Below are 17,120 nucleotides of genomic sequence, written 5' to 3'. Positions count from 1 at the left end.
AATAAAAGTTTCATTTATTTTGTCTTTGTGATGTTTGTATTATATTATTAGAATATTAATTATTATATTTAATAAGAATATTATTAAAATCTTACCCATTGATCAAACTTTGCCAGATTTAATGTTTATAAAGTTTAGAATTCTTTTTTTAAAAGATTTTATTTATTTATCCATGAGAGACATAGAGAGAGGCAGAAACAGAGGCGGAGGGAGAAGCAGCCTCCTCACAGGGAGCCTGATACAGGACTTGATCCCCAAACCGGTATCATGGCCTGAGCCGAAGGCAGATGCTCAACGGCTGAGCCTACCCAGGAATCCCAAAGTTTAGAATTCTTAACATTGGATAACTTATTTCTGATTTAATATGATAAAAATTTATTAGACAGTGACTGTTTAGGTTATGCCCTATCTCATTTTCTAGTTAATATGAGATTTTAAGACTCATTTTTTTTTGTCCTTGAGGTTTAAATATATAACACAAATGAATTTTATTCACCAGGTTATAGAACTCACTCTTGGTTGTAGGAGTCCCGCATTAGTTATGAGTAGTTGACAACGACAAATTATGCTTCACTATTTGTAAGATATAGTTCATTCCTAATCATCTCATTTAACTGTTAACATTTTCACATTAGAGATGAGCAAACAATGGCTAGTTAGTGTCTGATTTAGGGAGACTTCGACCCCTGCTTAACCAGTTCAGACTCTATGTTTTTCCTTCTGCCACTGTGACTGCTCTGAAACACGGATTTGAATTCATCCATCCATTACTAATGCCTTCAATGGGATGTCCATGTTGTTAGCTGCTGTTCATGGGGCTGTGGTATTGTGGGGCTACCGTAGGTTGCAATGACCTTGAGTCCCAGGTCATGCACAAGGTGCTTCTTTGACTAGCTAGCACCTTTGGCTATGTATTCTCTGCAACAGCATTTTCCAAACTGGCTCAGTTTCAAAGATCAATTTTTAGTTAATCGTTGGTGTCAGCACATTAGCTGCATTCATAGTTCTTAAGAATCCAGCTTGTCTTTATCCAGAAATTATCCAGAAATTAATGTTGAGTGACCAAGGACAAACTGGAAATTTTCCTGTTTATCTGTTTTCTCCATTTGCTCTATTTAAAGGATTTTTCTCTTTCTGTTCTCTAGTAATCACCAATGGTAAAGCAACTGTGGTGTTCACATCTTTTCACTTAAATTGCTTCAAGTGGTATACCTTGGGCCTGCCGATTGCACCCAACTCAAAGAATCATTTTCATTTCTATTTTCTTCAAAGAGTTTACTCTTAGGTGACAATAATGAGCAGTATGCTAGAAGTATATACTTTATATAAAAGATCAAGCCTTTATTAAATGTGATGTGCACATTAATTCTCAACTCCATGTTGTGAGATCTTGGATTTATTATCTCAGTCGAAAGATTTTTAATCTTGAAAGTGTAGAAGCAAGTATGCTATTTTAAATGTCAGCATTCTTCATTAGCCAAGTTTTTGACCGGGCTAATTCAGTTGCTAATTCAGTAGACTGCAAGCCAGGCATGGAAGAGAATGAAGAATATTGCAGATTTCTTTCCTACAAAGCCGTGCCCAGAGTCAACTCAACTGAGGAGGGAATAGTACCTAGGAGGCGATTTACAGTGCTCTTAAGGTCCTTTGAAATGAAATTTTCACCTCATCAAGTTCTTCCCTTCCTCTATGACTAAAATTTCCCCAATTAGAGATTGATGGTCAAAAAATTAATTCAATATAATTGATTTATTTAGAGTCTTCTGCCTGTTTTCCAAATCCCACATCCCACCGTTCATACCCAACTGGCCTTGAGAGAATGGAAATCTTCTGAGGAAGGAGAGATGCGATTTTAGATTAAAGTGTTAAGTATTAAAAATAATTGGCTGTGAGGGACTTGCAGTATCTTAGGGTTTTCTTAGAAGACAAAACATAAATTTATTAATATAGTGATGGATAAAAACCTCATTGACTTAAGCTCCTGTTAAGTTCAGTTATGATTCTTGCTTGAGACAAATGAGTTTGTTTTATTCATTTATTTATCCCTTAGTTAATCAAAAAATAATGACCTTTGCTAGGGTAAAGTACAGCCCACCCAAGTAGAGCTAGACCTTGTCCAAACACAATTCTGCTTCTTAGGATTCTGAATATTTGATGGAACATGATGGCACATATTAATTCATTCCTTAATTCAGTTAAGCTACTGTTTTTCTTTGATGATACCTGATGAGTTTCATTTTATATAGGAATCTTATAAAGACAATGACATTAATAGTAGGGAATGAATGAAACAGTATCTAAAACCTAGTTTTAGCAGAGTCAGCCTATACACCCAAACCAACCAATGATACACCAATGTTGACATTGTGTGATTCTGATTGAACCAAAACACAATGTAGCTGGATTCCCTTGTATCTGCTATGTTCTCACCAGCACTGACCTAATGCCAAAGTCTTGCAAGATGTCACATTATCACACATTTCAATGTTAAGGCATTTGATGGAGAATGAAGAGAAGGGGATTATATTGCGCACCTTGCAATTTCCCAAATCCCTCTTTTCATCATTCTCTCCTTTTCCATGTTTCTACTGCTGTTATCATTGTCACTTGATGTCTTCTCATCACCAGTGTTTTCATCTTTTCACCCCTTACTCTGCATCCTTCTCCTCCACTTCCTCCTTGCTTTCTTCTTCAATCATAATTCCTCCAGTCTCCTTCCTTCCTTCTGAGCCTTCTCCTCCATGACACTTCCTGTTCTCCCCATTGTTAGGTAAGTTAGTTCACAATTCTCTCTCTTAGTTTCCCAAAATTTCACCCACATGCCTCAGTCAGTCAACAAAGCAGCAATAATTCAGAGGTATCTACTTTTAGAGCATTCAGTTAGAGAGGATGGGTGGGTCTGTTTTTTATTTTTAATTTCTCTTTTTCCTGTTGCATAACCCCCTTTCATTAGAACTTTTGCAAACCCACAACTGAGTGAATCTAAGAAACAAGTCTGCAATCCTCCCTTTAAGGAACCCATAGTTTAATTCAGGTAGAGAAAAAAAACAGAAGAGGGGTGCCTGGTTAAGCATATAATACTTGATCTCGGACCACTTAGATGGCTCAGTAATTGAGCATCTGCCTTCAGCTCAGGGCATGATTCCGGATTCAAGTCCCCTGCATCATGCTCCCCACAGGGAGCCTGCTTCTCCCTTTGCCTATGTCTCTGCCTCTCTCTCTCTCTGTCTCTCATGAATAAATAAATTCAAAAAATCTTTAAAAAACCAAACCAAAACAAAACAAAACCACTTGATCTCAGCTCAGGTTTTGCTCTCAGGGTCATGAGTTCAAGCCCTGTATTGGGCTCCATGCTGGATGTGGAGCCTACTTAAAACAAAAAACAAAACCCAGAAGAGGTACATTTGTTCTAACAGTGGTCCAAAGAGCTTGGCAAAATCATTTATGTTGGATTGGTCAGGTTACTTTCATAGAAGTGGCATTTAAGTGAATTATGATTTAAGTGGGGGCATCTCAAAGGCAGAGATGAGTTTAGAGAAGGGGCCTTCCAGTAAGCAGAGTCAGTGGGAACTAAATTTTTTAGAGCAGGAATCAGCAATGAACATATGGAAATGGTAATAATTCTGGCTGCCTGGTGCACAGGAAGGAAGAGGGATAATGGATGATTTGCTTGGAAAGTCTGGCTGGGGATAAATTCTGATGGGGCTTAGCAGCTAATGAGAAGTTTAGACTTTAGTAGCAATGGGGAACCAATGATAGGTGTTGAACCTGCAAATAACATAATAATGCAAGGCTTTACAAAGACATATTTGAATAAATTAAAGGACGGGTAGGAAGAGGAAAGAGTCTGGAGGCAGAGGTATTAGAAGTCATTGTGATATTGCAGGATAGACATAAGATTTTCAGTAATTTCTCACTGTAGTATCTGATATTTCTTCATCAAATGTGAAGAAGAAAGATTTTCTTTTTTTCCCCTCACAAGCTGATTTAGAGCTCACAAATTTTGGCTTCCTGTTTGAACAGATGTGTTGGTTCATTTGTTAATATCTCCTCAAAGTTCAATCATTTACTTGGAAAGATGTTTTAGAAGTTTCATATTCCCTTGAAAGGAAATAAAAGGATAAGACTACAGTATTTCTTAGAATAGTATTTCAAAAGTGAACAAATGACTTGAACAGTACATGCCAAATATGTAAAAAGTATAACCTATTAACTGTTGTCGACTATTTAATCAGTTTTTCTACTAAGAGATAACATCCAGAAGAGTGTTTCTGGGAATATTAGAAAGTTAAATGAAAAATCTTTATCCTTTACTTAAGTGTTAGAACATACCATGTCACACTATTATGCCTGTGTAAGTTCCTGAGTTTTTTGCTAAAGATAGCAAAAACTTTAAAATGTAAGGCAGGTTTCTATAATTCAGCGATTATGATAGCTGACTCTGGAGGACTGTTCATTAAATTAACATTTATTCACTTATTTATAAAATAAAGCCATTGTAAAAAAAATTTGTTAAACTTTTAAATTTCTCAGATGGTTCATCATTCATTGGTAGAAGCCAACGTATTTTAAGGAAATCTTTCATTTAATGGTAAGATACTGATTTTAATTTCTCACACTCCATACAAAATACCCCTCAGAAAGGATCCCTAGTCATTGACACAGGTCCAAGTACTCTTATAGCACAGGATGCCATTTTGCCTCAATTTTTCAAAGAGAAACTACGGGTATTAAAAATTATTAATGAGGGGAGGAGAGGCGAGATGGCGGAAGAGTAGGGTCTCCAAATCACCTGTCTCCACCAAATTACCTAGAAAACTTTCAAATTATCCTGAAAATCTATGAATTTGGCCTGAGAATTAAAGAGAGACTAGCTGGAATGCTACAGTGAGAAGAGTTCCTGCTTCTATCAAGGTAGGAAGACGGGGAAAAAGAAAGACACAAAAGGCCTCCAAGGGGGAGGGGCCCCGCGAGGAGCCGGGCTAAGGCCGGGGCGAGAGTCCCCAGGACAGGAGAGCCCCGTCCCGGAGGAGCAGGAGCTGCACCGACCTTCCCGGGGGGAAAGGGGCTCGCAGGGAGGTGGAGCAGGACCCAGGAGGGCGGGGATGCCCTCGGGCTCCCGGGGACACTAACAGACACCTGCGCCCCGGGGGAGTGCGCCGAGCTCCCTAAGGGCTGCAGCGCGCACGGCGGGACCCGGAGCAGCTCGGGGGGGCTCGGGGGCGGCTCCGCGGAGGGGGCTGCGGGGCGGGAGCAGCTCGGGGGGCTCGGGGGTGGCTCCGCAAGGGGGCTGCGGGGCAGGAGCAGCTCGGGGGGTCTCGGGGCGGCTCCGCGGAGGGGGCTGCGGGGCGGGAGTGCGAATCCAACAGCACAGACCAGGGCACAGGGCGCCGGGACACAGCCCAGGATCCGGCCTCCCCCCGCCCGCCCCCGGGACAGGCAGAGGCCGGGAGGGCCCAGGACAGCAAGGACGCTCCTGCCCCAGCTGAGCACATCAGCGGCCCGACCCGGAGCCTCCAGGCCCTGCAGACGGAGAGCTCTGGAGCTACTGCGGGAGCTGACTCCAGGGCTGCAGAGCTGGCCCCGCCACTGGGACTGTTCCTCCTGGGGCCTCACGGGGTAAACAGCCCCCACTGAGCCCTGCACCAGGCAGGGGCACAGCAGCTCCCCCAAGTGCGAACCTGGAAATCAGCACAACAGGCCCCTCCCCCAGAAGACCAGCTAGATGGACAAGTTCCAGGGGAAGTCAAGGGACTTAAAGTACACAGAATCAGAAGATACTCCCCCGTGGTTCTTTTTGTTTTGTTTTGTTTTGCTTTTTGTTTTGTTTCCTTCCCGCACCCCCTTTTTTCCCCTTTCTTTCTTTTTCTCTCTCTTTTTCTTTTTTTTTGTTTTTTTTTCTTCCTTTTTTTTTCCCTCTTTCTCTTTTCTTTCCTTCTTTCTCTCCTCTCTTTTTCTCCTTTTCCCAATACAACTTGTTTTTGGCCACTCTGCACTGAGCAAAATGACTAGAAGGAAAACCTCACCTCAAAAGAAAGAATCAGAAACAGTCCTCTCTCCCACAGAGTTACAAAATCTGGATTACAATTCAATGTCAGAAAGCCAATTCAGAAGCACTATTATACAGCTACTGGTGGCTCTAGAAAAAAGCATAAAGGACTCAAGAGACTTCACGACTGCAGAATTTAGAGCTAATCAGGCAGAAATTAAAAATCAATCGAATGAGATGCAATCCAAACTAGATCCTAACCATGAGGGTTAACGAGGTGGAAGAACGAGTGAGTGACATACAAGACAAGTTGATAGCGAAGAGGGAAACTGAGGAAAAAAGAGACAAACAATTAAAAGACCATGAAGATAGATTAAGGGAAATAAACGACAGCCTGAGGAAGAAAAACCTACGTTTAATTGGTGTTCCCGAGGGTGCCGAAAGGGCCAGAGGGCCAGAATATGTATTTGAACAAATTCTAGCTGAAAACTTTCCTAATCTGGGAAGGGAAACAGGCATTCAGATCCAGGAAATAGAGAGCTCCCCCCCTAAAATCAATAAAAACCGTTCAACACCTCGACATTTAATAGTGAAGCTTGCAAACTCCAAAGATAAAGAGAAGATCCTTAAAGCAGCAAGAGACAAGAAATCCCTGACTTTTATGGGGAGGAGTATTAGGGTAACAGCAGACCTCTCCAGAGAGACCTGGCAGGCCAGAAAGGGCTGGCAGGATATATTCAGGGTCCTAAGTGAGAAGAACATGCAACCAAGAATACTTTATCCAGCAAGGCTCTCATTCAAAATGGAAGGAGAGATAAAGAGCTTCCAAGACAGGCAGCAACTAAAAGAATATGTGACCTCCAAACCAGCTCTGCAAGAAATTTTAAGGGGGACTCTTAAAATTCCCCTTTAAGAAGAAGTTCAGTGGAACATTCCACAAAAACAAGGACTGAATAGATATCATGATGACACTAAACTCATATCTCTCAATAGTAACTCTGAATGTGAACGGGCTTAATGACCCCATCAAAAGGCGCAGGGTTTCAGACTGGACAAAAAGCAGGACCCATCTATTTGCTGTCTACAAGAGACTCATTTTAGACAGAAGGACACCTACAGCCTGAAAATAAAAGGTTGGAGAACCATTTACCATTCGAATGGTCCTCAAAAGAAAGCAGGGATAGCCATCCTTATATCAGATAAACTAAAATTTACCCCGAAGACTGTAGTGAGAGATGAAGAGGGACACTATATCATACTTAAAGGATCTATTCAACAAGAGGACTTAACAATCCTCAATATATATGCCCCGAATGTGGGAGCTGCCAAATATATAAATCAATTATTAACCAAAGTGAAGAAATACTTAGATAATAATACACTTATACTTGGTGACTTCAATCCAGCTCTTTCTATACTCGATAGGTCTTCTAAGCACAACATCTCCAAAGAAACGAGAGCTTTAAATGATACACTGGACCAGATGGATTTCACAGATATCTACAGAACTTTACATCCAAACTCAACTGAATACACATTCTTCTCAAGTGCACATGGAACTTTCTCCAGAATAGACCACATATTGGGTCACAAATCGGGTCTGAACCGATACCAAAAGATTGGGATCGTCCCCTGCATATTCTCAGACCATAATGCCTTGAAATTAGAACTAAAACACAACAAGAAGTTTGGGAGGACCTCAAACACGTGGAGGTTAAGGACCATCCTGCTAAAAGATGAAAGGGTCAACCAGGAAATTAAGGAAGAATTAAAAAGATTCATGGAAACTAATGAGAATGAAGATACAACCGTTCAAAATCTTTGGGATGCAGCAAAAGCAGTCCTAAAGGGGAAATACATCGCAATACAAGCATCCATTCAAAAACTGGAAAGAACTCAAATACAAAAGCTAACCTTACACATAAAGGAGCTAGAGAAAAAACAGCAAATAGATCCTACACCCAGGAGAAGAAGGGAGTTAATAAAGATTCGAGCAGAACTCAATGAAATCGAGACCAGAAGAACTGTGGAACAGATCAACAGAACCAGGAGTTGGTTCTTTGAAAGAATTAATAAGATAGATAAACCATTAGCCCGCCTTATTAAAAGGAAGAGAGAGAAGACTCAAATTAATAAAATCATGAATGAGAAAGGAGAGATCACTACCAACACCAAGGAAATACAAACGATTTTAAAAACATATTATGAACAGCTATACACCAATAAATTAGGCAATCTAGGAGAAATGGACGCATTCCTGGAAAGCCACAAACTACCAAAACTGGAACAGGAAGAAATAGAAAACCTTAACAGGCCAATAACCAGGGAGGAAATTGAAGCAGTCATCAGAAACCTCCCAAGACACAAGAGTCCAGGGCCAGATGGCTTCCCAGGGGAATTTTATCAAACGTTTAAAGAAGAAACCATACCTATTCTCCTAAAGCTGTTTGGAAAGATAGAAAGAGATGGAGTACTTCCAAATTCGTTCTATGAGGCCAGCATCACCTTAATTCCAAAACCAGACAAAGACCCCACCAAAAAGGAGAATTACAGACCAATATCCTTGATGAACATGGATGCAAAAATTCTCAACAAGATACTGGCCAATAGGATCCAACATACATTAAGAAAATTATTCACCATGACCAAGTAGGATTTATCCCCGGGACACAAGGCTGGTTCAACACCCATAAAACAATCAATATGATTCATCATATCAGCAAGAGAAAAACCAAGAACCATATGATCCTCTCATTAGATGCAGAGAAAGCATTTGACAAAATACAGCATCCATTTCTGATCAAAACTCTTCAGAGTGTAGGGATAGAGGGAACATTCCTCGACATCTTAAAAACCATCTATGAAAAGCCCACAGCAAATATCATTCTCAATGGGGAAGCACTGGGAGCCTTTCCCCTAAGATCAGGAACAAGACAGGGATGTCCACTCTCACCACTACTATTCAACATAGTACTGGAAGTCCTAGCCTCAGCAATCAGACAACAAAAAGACATTAAAGGCATTCAAATTGGCAAAGAAGAAGTCAAACTCTCCCTCTTCGCCGATGACATGATACTCTACATAGAAAACCCAAAAGTCTCCACCCCAAGATTGCTAGAACTCATACAGCAATTCGGTAGCGTGGCAGGATACAAAATCAATGCCCAGAAATCAGTGGCATTTCTATACACTAACAATGAGACTTAAGAAAGAGAAATTAAGGAGTCAATCCCATTTACAATTGCACCCAAAAGCATAAGATACCTAGGAATAAACCTAACCAAAGATGTAAAGGATCTATACCCTCAAAACTATAGAACACTTCTGAAAGAAATTGAGGAAGACACAAAGAGATGGAAAAATATTCCATGCTCATGGATTGGCAGAATTAATATTGTGAAAATGTCAATGTTACCCAGGGCAATATACACGTTTAATGCAATCCCTATCAAAATACCATGGACTTTCTTCAGAGAGTTAGAACAAATTATTTTAAGATTTGTGTGGAATCAGAAAAGACCCCGAATAGCCAGGGGAATTTTAAAAAAGAAAACCATATCTGGGGGCATCACAATGCCAGATTTCAGGTTGTACTACAAAGCTGTGGTCATCAAGACAGTGTGGTACTGGCACAAAAACAGACACATAGATCAGTGGAACAGAATAGAGAACCCAGAAGTGGACCCTGAACTTTATGGGCAACTAATATTCGATAAAGGAGGAAAGACTATCCATTGGAAGAAAGACAGTCTCTTCAATAAATGGTGCTGGGAAAATTGGACATCCACATGCAGAAGAATGAAACTAGACCACTCCCTTTCACCATAGACAAAGATAAACTCAAAATGGATGAAAGATCTAAATGTGAGACAAGATTCCATCAAAATCCTAGAGGAGAACACAGGCAACACCCTTTTTGAACTCGGCCACAGTAACTTCTTGCAAGATACATCCACGAAGGCAAAAGAAACAAAAGCAAAAATGAACTATTGGGACTTCATCAAGATAAGAAGCTTTTGCACAGCAAAGGATACAGTCAACAAAACTCAAAGACAACCTACAGAATGGGAGAAGATATTTGCAAATGACATATCAGATACAGGGCTAGTTTCCAAGATCTTTAAAGAACTTATTAAACTCAACACCAAAGAAACAAACAATCCAATCATGAAATGGGCAAAAGACATGAAGAGAAATCTCACAGAGGAAGACATGGACATGGCCAACATGCACATGAGAAAATGCTCTGCATCACTTGCCATCAGGGAAATACAATTCAAAACCACAATGAGATACCACCTCACACCAGTGAGAATGGGGCAAATTAACAAGGCAGGAAACAACAAATGTTGGAGAGGATGCGGAGAAAAGGGAACCCTCTTACACTGTTGGTGGGAATGTGAACTGGTGCAGCCACTCTGGAAAACTGTGTGGAGGTTCCTCAAAGAGTTAAAAATAGACCTGCCCTACGACCCAGCAATTGCACTGTTGGGGATTTACCCCAAAGATACAGATGCAATGAAATGCCGGGACACCTGCACCCCGATGTTTATAGCAGCAATGGCCACGATAGCCAAACTGTGGAAGGAGCCTCGGTGTCCATCGAAAGATGAATGGATAAAGAAGATGTGGTTTATGTATACAATGGAATATTCCTCAGCCATTAGAAACGACAAATACCCACCATTTGCTTCGACGTGGATGGAACTGGAGGGTATTATGCTGAGTGAAGTAAGTCAGTCGGAGAAGGACAAACATTATATGTTCTCATTCATGTGGGGAATATAAATAATAGTGAAAGGGAATATAAGGGAAGGGAGAAGAAATGTGTGGGAAATATCAGAAAGGGAGACATAACGTAAAGACTGCTAACTCTGGGAAACGAACTAGGGGTGGTAGAAGGGGAGGAGGGCGGGGGGTGGAAGTGATTGGGTGACGGGCACTGGGGGTTATTCTGTATGTTGGTAAATTGAACACCAATAAAAAATAAATAAATTAATTAATTAAAAAAATAAAAATTATTAATGAATTACAGAGTTCTCCTTTTGGTGTCTGACATTCTAAATTTCTTTCTGAAATGTTTTCTTACTTTCCTCTCCTACATTATAAACATAAATAAATGTACCTCTCTCTCTTTTTTTTTCCTCTTAAGTACACTCTCTTTATATTTCTCTTAGCTTAAATATTTTAATAGGAGTTAGATATTTAGGTCGAGTCAGAATAAAAGTACTGTTTCAATCAGATTCAAATCCTGTGTGTAGCATAGAAATGTAGAATTATGTAATTTTCATCTGTTACTTTATTAATGGTGAGGGGAATAAGCTGAGGAATATTTGTGAAGCCTCAATACTTAAGGCAAATGAAAGAGATGGAACTCTCAGAAGTCAACGGATTCTTGTAATAATAAATAAAATATAATAGTGGTTAGTGCCATTATTTTTTATTAAATTTTATTATGAAAAATATAAAACTTACACAAAACTAGAGACTAATAATATATACACTCTTAAATTCTTGTACCCATCATAGCTTTAACAATGATCAACACTTGCCTATATTATATTGCTTATCTTCCCTCATTTTTCTTGGCTTAAGTATTTTAAAACAAATTTTAAGAATCATTTAACTTTAAATAGCAGATGTCCTCATGTCTCTCTGCATGTTGCCATACACCAGTCCCTATAATCTCTGGGACTGAGTGCTTGCTTTCTTTCCCCTGGAACTGCGGGGAGCTGTTGAACTCTTGCATGAACAGATTGGAATGATACAAGGAAGTCAGTGTGTAACAACTCCAGCTTCCTTTTTTCTTTCCTCTCCACCCTCCTTTGCTTCCTACTCCTTCCCTGTGGGACTGATGTCTCAGGCTCATTTTGTACATTTCCTGTTCTGGACCCGGAATGTCATTTTCTTTAGAATTTCTTTCTTTTTGATACAAAATGGTGCTAAGAGCACATAGTCTGGATACTATGTGTCCTCATTGCTACTGATCTGTCATTGTAGACATTTTTAGTAGATGGAGCCAGGAAATATTTTTTAAAGAGAAAAATATGTAATGAATTTCTTTCTGATATTTCTAATTCAAATTGTAAGCAAATATGGATAAATTCCTTGTAAATCCCCATTTCTTACTCAAAATGTAGCATAATGACAATACTCTGCAGTGATCTTTTTTCCTTAGTAAATTTTGGATACAACTCCCTATGAGAACATAGAGCTGTTACCCCATATTCTTTAAGTTGCTTGCTACCAAATTATATGGATGAAGCATAGTTTATTCAAGCAGTCTACTGTTGGTAGATATGTGGGTTGTTTCCAATATTTTACATTACAAGTAATGATGCAGTGAATTGCTTTGTGCATAAGTCATTTCTAATTTTTTGTCATCCCATCATTGGGATGGATACTTAGAAGGAAATCCCTGAGTCAAAAGTTAATGCATGTGAAATTGTGCGAGAAAGTGCCAAATAATCCTGCATGAGAGTTGTGCCATTTTGCTTTCCCAATGATGACATTATTAGTCATTTGCAGTATTAAGCAAGTTCTTCTACTATGAAAGTTGCACAATGAAAGAAGGCTATTTTCCTCTTCCCTATGTACTTATATGTCAATCCAGTTTTATCTAGATACCACTGTTACTCAACTTAATTAGACTTTTAAAAATTAGTTTCAGAGGTAGAATTTAGGGATTCATCAGTTGCACATAACACCCAGTGGTCATTACATCAAGTGCCTCCTTAATGCCCATCATCCCATTATCCCTTTCCCCCCACCTACCTTCCCTCCAGTAACCCTCAGTTTATTTCCTAGAGTTCAGCATTTCTTATGGTTCACGTCCCTCTCAATTTTCATCTTATTTTATTTTTCCTTCCCTCCCTCTGTGTTCATCTGTTTTGTTTCAATTTAATTAGGCTTTTTTGAGGTAGCTCAGCATCTCTTGCCATCCTTAACTCCTTTCTTTGTCACTAGAATTCAGACATAGGGGATTCACCAATCCCCATCTTCTATTCCTTCTTGCTAAACCACTGTTTATTGCTAAAAAGTTCAATAAAGTCAGAATACAAAATACAGATTCATGTGACCCAACTCAAATTTTAACCTTGATTTTGTTCTAAAATATATATATTTTTAGACTCTTATTTATCCCATCACTTCTTTTTATCATTCCTTTAGAATACTTGGGTTCAACTCCTGGCTCTGATGGTTAAGAGCTATGGGACCCTTGGCAAATTATCTCACCTCTGTATTCCTTAATGTCCTTGACTGCACTGTGAGAATAGTACTAGTAGGTACCTTACAGGGATTTTGTGAGTATTAGAAGAAATAATGCATACCAACTACTTAGAGGAGTGACAGACATTATAGTGTGTTCAATAAATAACCATTTTTTAATTGTTATTGGGGTCCATTTTAATATTAGTAATAATGAGTCTGTCAGAAAGACTTCTTGGGTCTATGGGAACTCTACTGATGCTCCAAATACAGCCAGAAGGTGTTTGTGTTGGGAAGGTAAAATCATAATTATTAAAAATTAAAAACTCCAGGAGCATCTGGGTGGCTCAGTCAGTTAAGTGTCTGACTCTTGGTTTCAGCTCATTTTTTTTTTTTTTTATGATAGTCACAGAGAGAGAGAGAGAGAGAGAGAGAGAGAGAGAGGCAGAGACATAGGCAGAGGGAGAAGCAGGCTCCATGCACCGGGAGCCCGATGTGGGATTCGATCCCGGGTCTCCAGGATCGCGCCCTGGGCCAAAGGCAGGCGCCAAACCGCTGCGCCACCCAGGGATCCCTCAGCTCAGTTCATGATCTTGGGGTTGTGATTTAGAGCCCTGTATCTGGCTTCAGGCTCAGCAGGGAGTCGGCTTCAGATTCTCTCTCTTTCTCCTTGCCCTTCCCCTGCTCTCTCTCTCTAAATAAATATATCGAAAGAAAGAAAGAAAGAAAGAAAGAAAGAAAGAAAGAAAGAAAGAAAGAAAGAAAGAAAGAAAAAAGAAAGAAAGAAAGAAAGAAAGAAGAAAATCCAGGTCTTCATCTTGACAAATGATCACAATTTCAGCTTTTTTTTCCCTTTTTACTTCTATCTCTACCTTTCTTCCTGCCGAATGAAATAGTGATATTTCTACTTCCTTGCTTTAGGGAATAATCTGAATTTTATAGGTTTTTGGAAGACATCTCAAAAAGCTATAATATATTAATCCAGTGCTCAGATTCTTTGTGTAGGAACAGTTCTCTTTTCTATCCATGCCATGAGAGAGTGCTCAGCAAAGAAAAGATGAAAACAGCCTATATCTCAAAAACATTTGGGCAACTTGCCTGGGACTAGTGAAAAGTAAGTATGGTTTTATTGGTAAGGAGATGTTTCAGTTTTCTGTTAGACCTCCGAAGACAGCTTGCTTCTTCAGGCTTCATAGTAATACTCTATTCCTCTGTGGGTTCATTAAGCCAACTATTAGTATTATTTCAAAGATCAAGTTTTTCTGGACTTGCTACTTGTGTTACTCTAGTTTATAGAAGTGATATTTTATCTTTATTTTTATTTACATCACAGGTATCATCATGCCATCCTTCATTGCCCTGTCTGCAAACAATTTTCATGAATTTCAAGTCACTAATCTGACTTGCATCCACCCCCACTTTCAACTTAGACGAGTGAATTTTCTAATGCTACTTGGTGTTCTTACATATTAACAGAATTTTGATCTATCTCCTTCATTCCCTGCCCCCTTTCCATCCCATTCACAAATTTCTTTGAGATTGTGACTGTACTTCTAATCTTGATATTCCTAACAGTGATTAGGAAAGTACTTTGTACACAAAGAATGCTGAATCAATATTTGTTTACTGTATGATTAAATACATTTAATGATTATTTTTCTTTTGAATTGTAAACCAAACCTTTTTTTTTTTTTTAATCTTTTAAGGGTTCTTTAGAAAAAATCTTTACTTATTTGATGCTGGTTTTGAAGTGTCCAAATTTTTCTGTCAAACTTCAATTTTATGGAAGGTGTCAAGCCTGGTGTAAGAAAATTCTTACAGTTTTGATGTAGTTGTGGGCACTGCAAGAGTGTTCTGTTGATTCATATGAAAGAATGCAGAGTCACAAGACCAATCACTGCAAGGTAGCCTAGGGCTTACTGTTTGGGACATTTAGGAACTCTGATAATCTGTTGTTTTTAATTTTAATTTTAATTAATTAATTTATTTTTATTAATTTTTATTTTTAAAGGAATCTCTACATCCGACGTGGAGCTCAAACTCACGACCCAAGATCAAGAGTCCCATTCTCTACTGACTGAGCCAGCCAGGTACCCTGTTGTATTTTAAATTAGCTTGTATCTCCTCTTGGGAAACTGGGGAAATTGGATATTTTTAGACTAAATGAGCCAACAGTTATCTTTCAGTCCTGGCTAAAGCCCAATGCTATGTTGTTCACTAGCTGAGGAATGGAGAAAAATAGGAGAAGGGATAGCAAGGGACAATATCATGACAATTGTTCTAGGACAACCTCTTCTTTAACAGATGGATCAGAGACTCAGAAAGCTAGGTGAGTTAAAGTAAAGGTATTTAATAAGGATTTATGGATTGCTTTTGGAGAGCTAACATTTTCTGGTCCTACAATCTATATGATGCCTATGGAGATACAGGGACAAGGAGATCAGGGCTAGTTCAAAGTTAGCTGACTTGTGAGGACAGCTCATTGACTGAAGACTGCCCAGTGCTGTGTGGCTCCTGTGAGTGGGGTCTGTGATAACTGCTCTGTCTGCAGAGGGCCGTGGGCTCTAGGACAGGCTCCTAAGAGAGTTCAGCGTTAGTATCACCCGGCTGCTATTGAAATGCTATAATATTGATTATATTCAGAATAATTTCTTTTTTCCTTTACCAATTAGTAAATTAGCACCAGTTTATTAATATATTTTAAAAATTGTTATTGGGCCCTTTTGTGGGTCAGGTTCTATGATGCCAGTGTCTCAATGCTTAACATTTTAGCGCTTTTCTCATGTTCCTCTTTCTTCCATTGTTCCCTTGATCTGTTGTTCCTTTGTTCAATTCTCTTGGGTCCCTTCTGCTCAGGCCCCGTTCTAGTTCTTTAAGAATCAGCTTACTTGTATCCTACTCCAGGAAGCCTTCCAAGATGTCCATAGCCTTGTTTAGTTACCCCCCCACCCCTTTCCACATCAGCTTTCCCTCCCTCTGCATCTCCTCTCAGTCTCATATGCTTTTCCAAGATCTGTTCTCAGCCCCCCTTTCTATTTCTCTGTGGATATCATTCTTGTGGACATCATATGGTTTTAAATTTTGTTTCAACTAGGAGGAAGACTCAATATACAGGTTTCGTACCATGTTATTAGTTATCATTGTTGTGTGAGGATTTGGCAATGTCATTAAATATTCTTCATAAATATAATTTGTAGTGGCTGCATAGTGCTTGCAGGAACCATTATGAAAAAGTCCCTGCCAAAATTCAGTTCCAAGAAAAATATCTACAAATGGATTTTGGGGGAGGCAGCATAATACAGTAAAAATTATTCTGGAAGGGGTTTTGTATCAAAATGACAGACTACACACAGATGCCTACCTCCTACTCCTCCATATCCCTAGAAATGATAGAGTTTTTTTTTTTTTTTAAGAAAAAGAGAGTGAAAAAGAGAGTGGGTGTGCGAACCAGTCAGGGGCTGAGGGAGAGGGAGAGAGAATCAAGCAGGCTCCACACTCAGTGTAGAGCCTGATAGGGGGGTTCCATCTCATGACCTGGAAATCATGACCTAAGCCGAAGAGTTGAACACTTAGGGTGCTTGGGTGGCTTAGTCAGTTATGCATCTGCTTTTGGTTCAGGTCATGATCTTAGAGTCCTGATTGAGTCCCATATCAGGCTCGCTGCTCCCTCTGCTTGTGCTTTCTTACTCGAGCTTTCTCTCATAAATGAATAAAATCTTAAAAAAAAAAAAATCACATGCTTAACCAACTGAGCCACCCAGGTGCCCTGAAAAGATTTTTTTTTTTTTTTTTTTTTTTTAAGAAGAGGACAAATCATAACAATCCTGGAAAAATAAAAAGATCACCATCAGAGGAGAGGAGAAATATAGAATTCTTTAAAGACAGAAAGTGGCCAGGGTTGGCTGTGTGCTGGACTGCTGAG

At 39.4% G+C, this 17,120-nt stretch overlaps 1 protein-coding gene across 1 annotated transcript in view; it reads left to right on the top strand.

Moving 5' to 3' along the window:
- Positions 1–17,120, top strand: part of KRTAP11-1 (keratin associated protein 11-1) — a 104,759-nt gene that overhangs the window by 81,571 nt on the left and 6,068 nt on the right. The window contains exon 3 of the transcript XR_012021295.1: positions 15,210–15,288. The gene's annotated coding sequence lies outside the window, so the exon portion shown is untranslated. The remainder of the gene's footprint in view (positions 1–15,209; positions 15,289–17,120) is intronic.

This window comes from Canis lupus, chromosome 30, assembly GCF_048164855.1.
Source record: "Canis lupus baileyi chromosome 30, mCanLup2.hap1, whole genome shotgun sequence".
In the NCBI taxonomy this organism is placed as follows: domain Eukaryota; kingdom Metazoa; phylum Chordata; class Mammalia; order Carnivora; family Canidae; genus Canis; species Canis lupus.
Note: the sequence above shows the minus strand (reverse complement) of the source record. Positions and strands in the feature narration are given on the sequence as shown.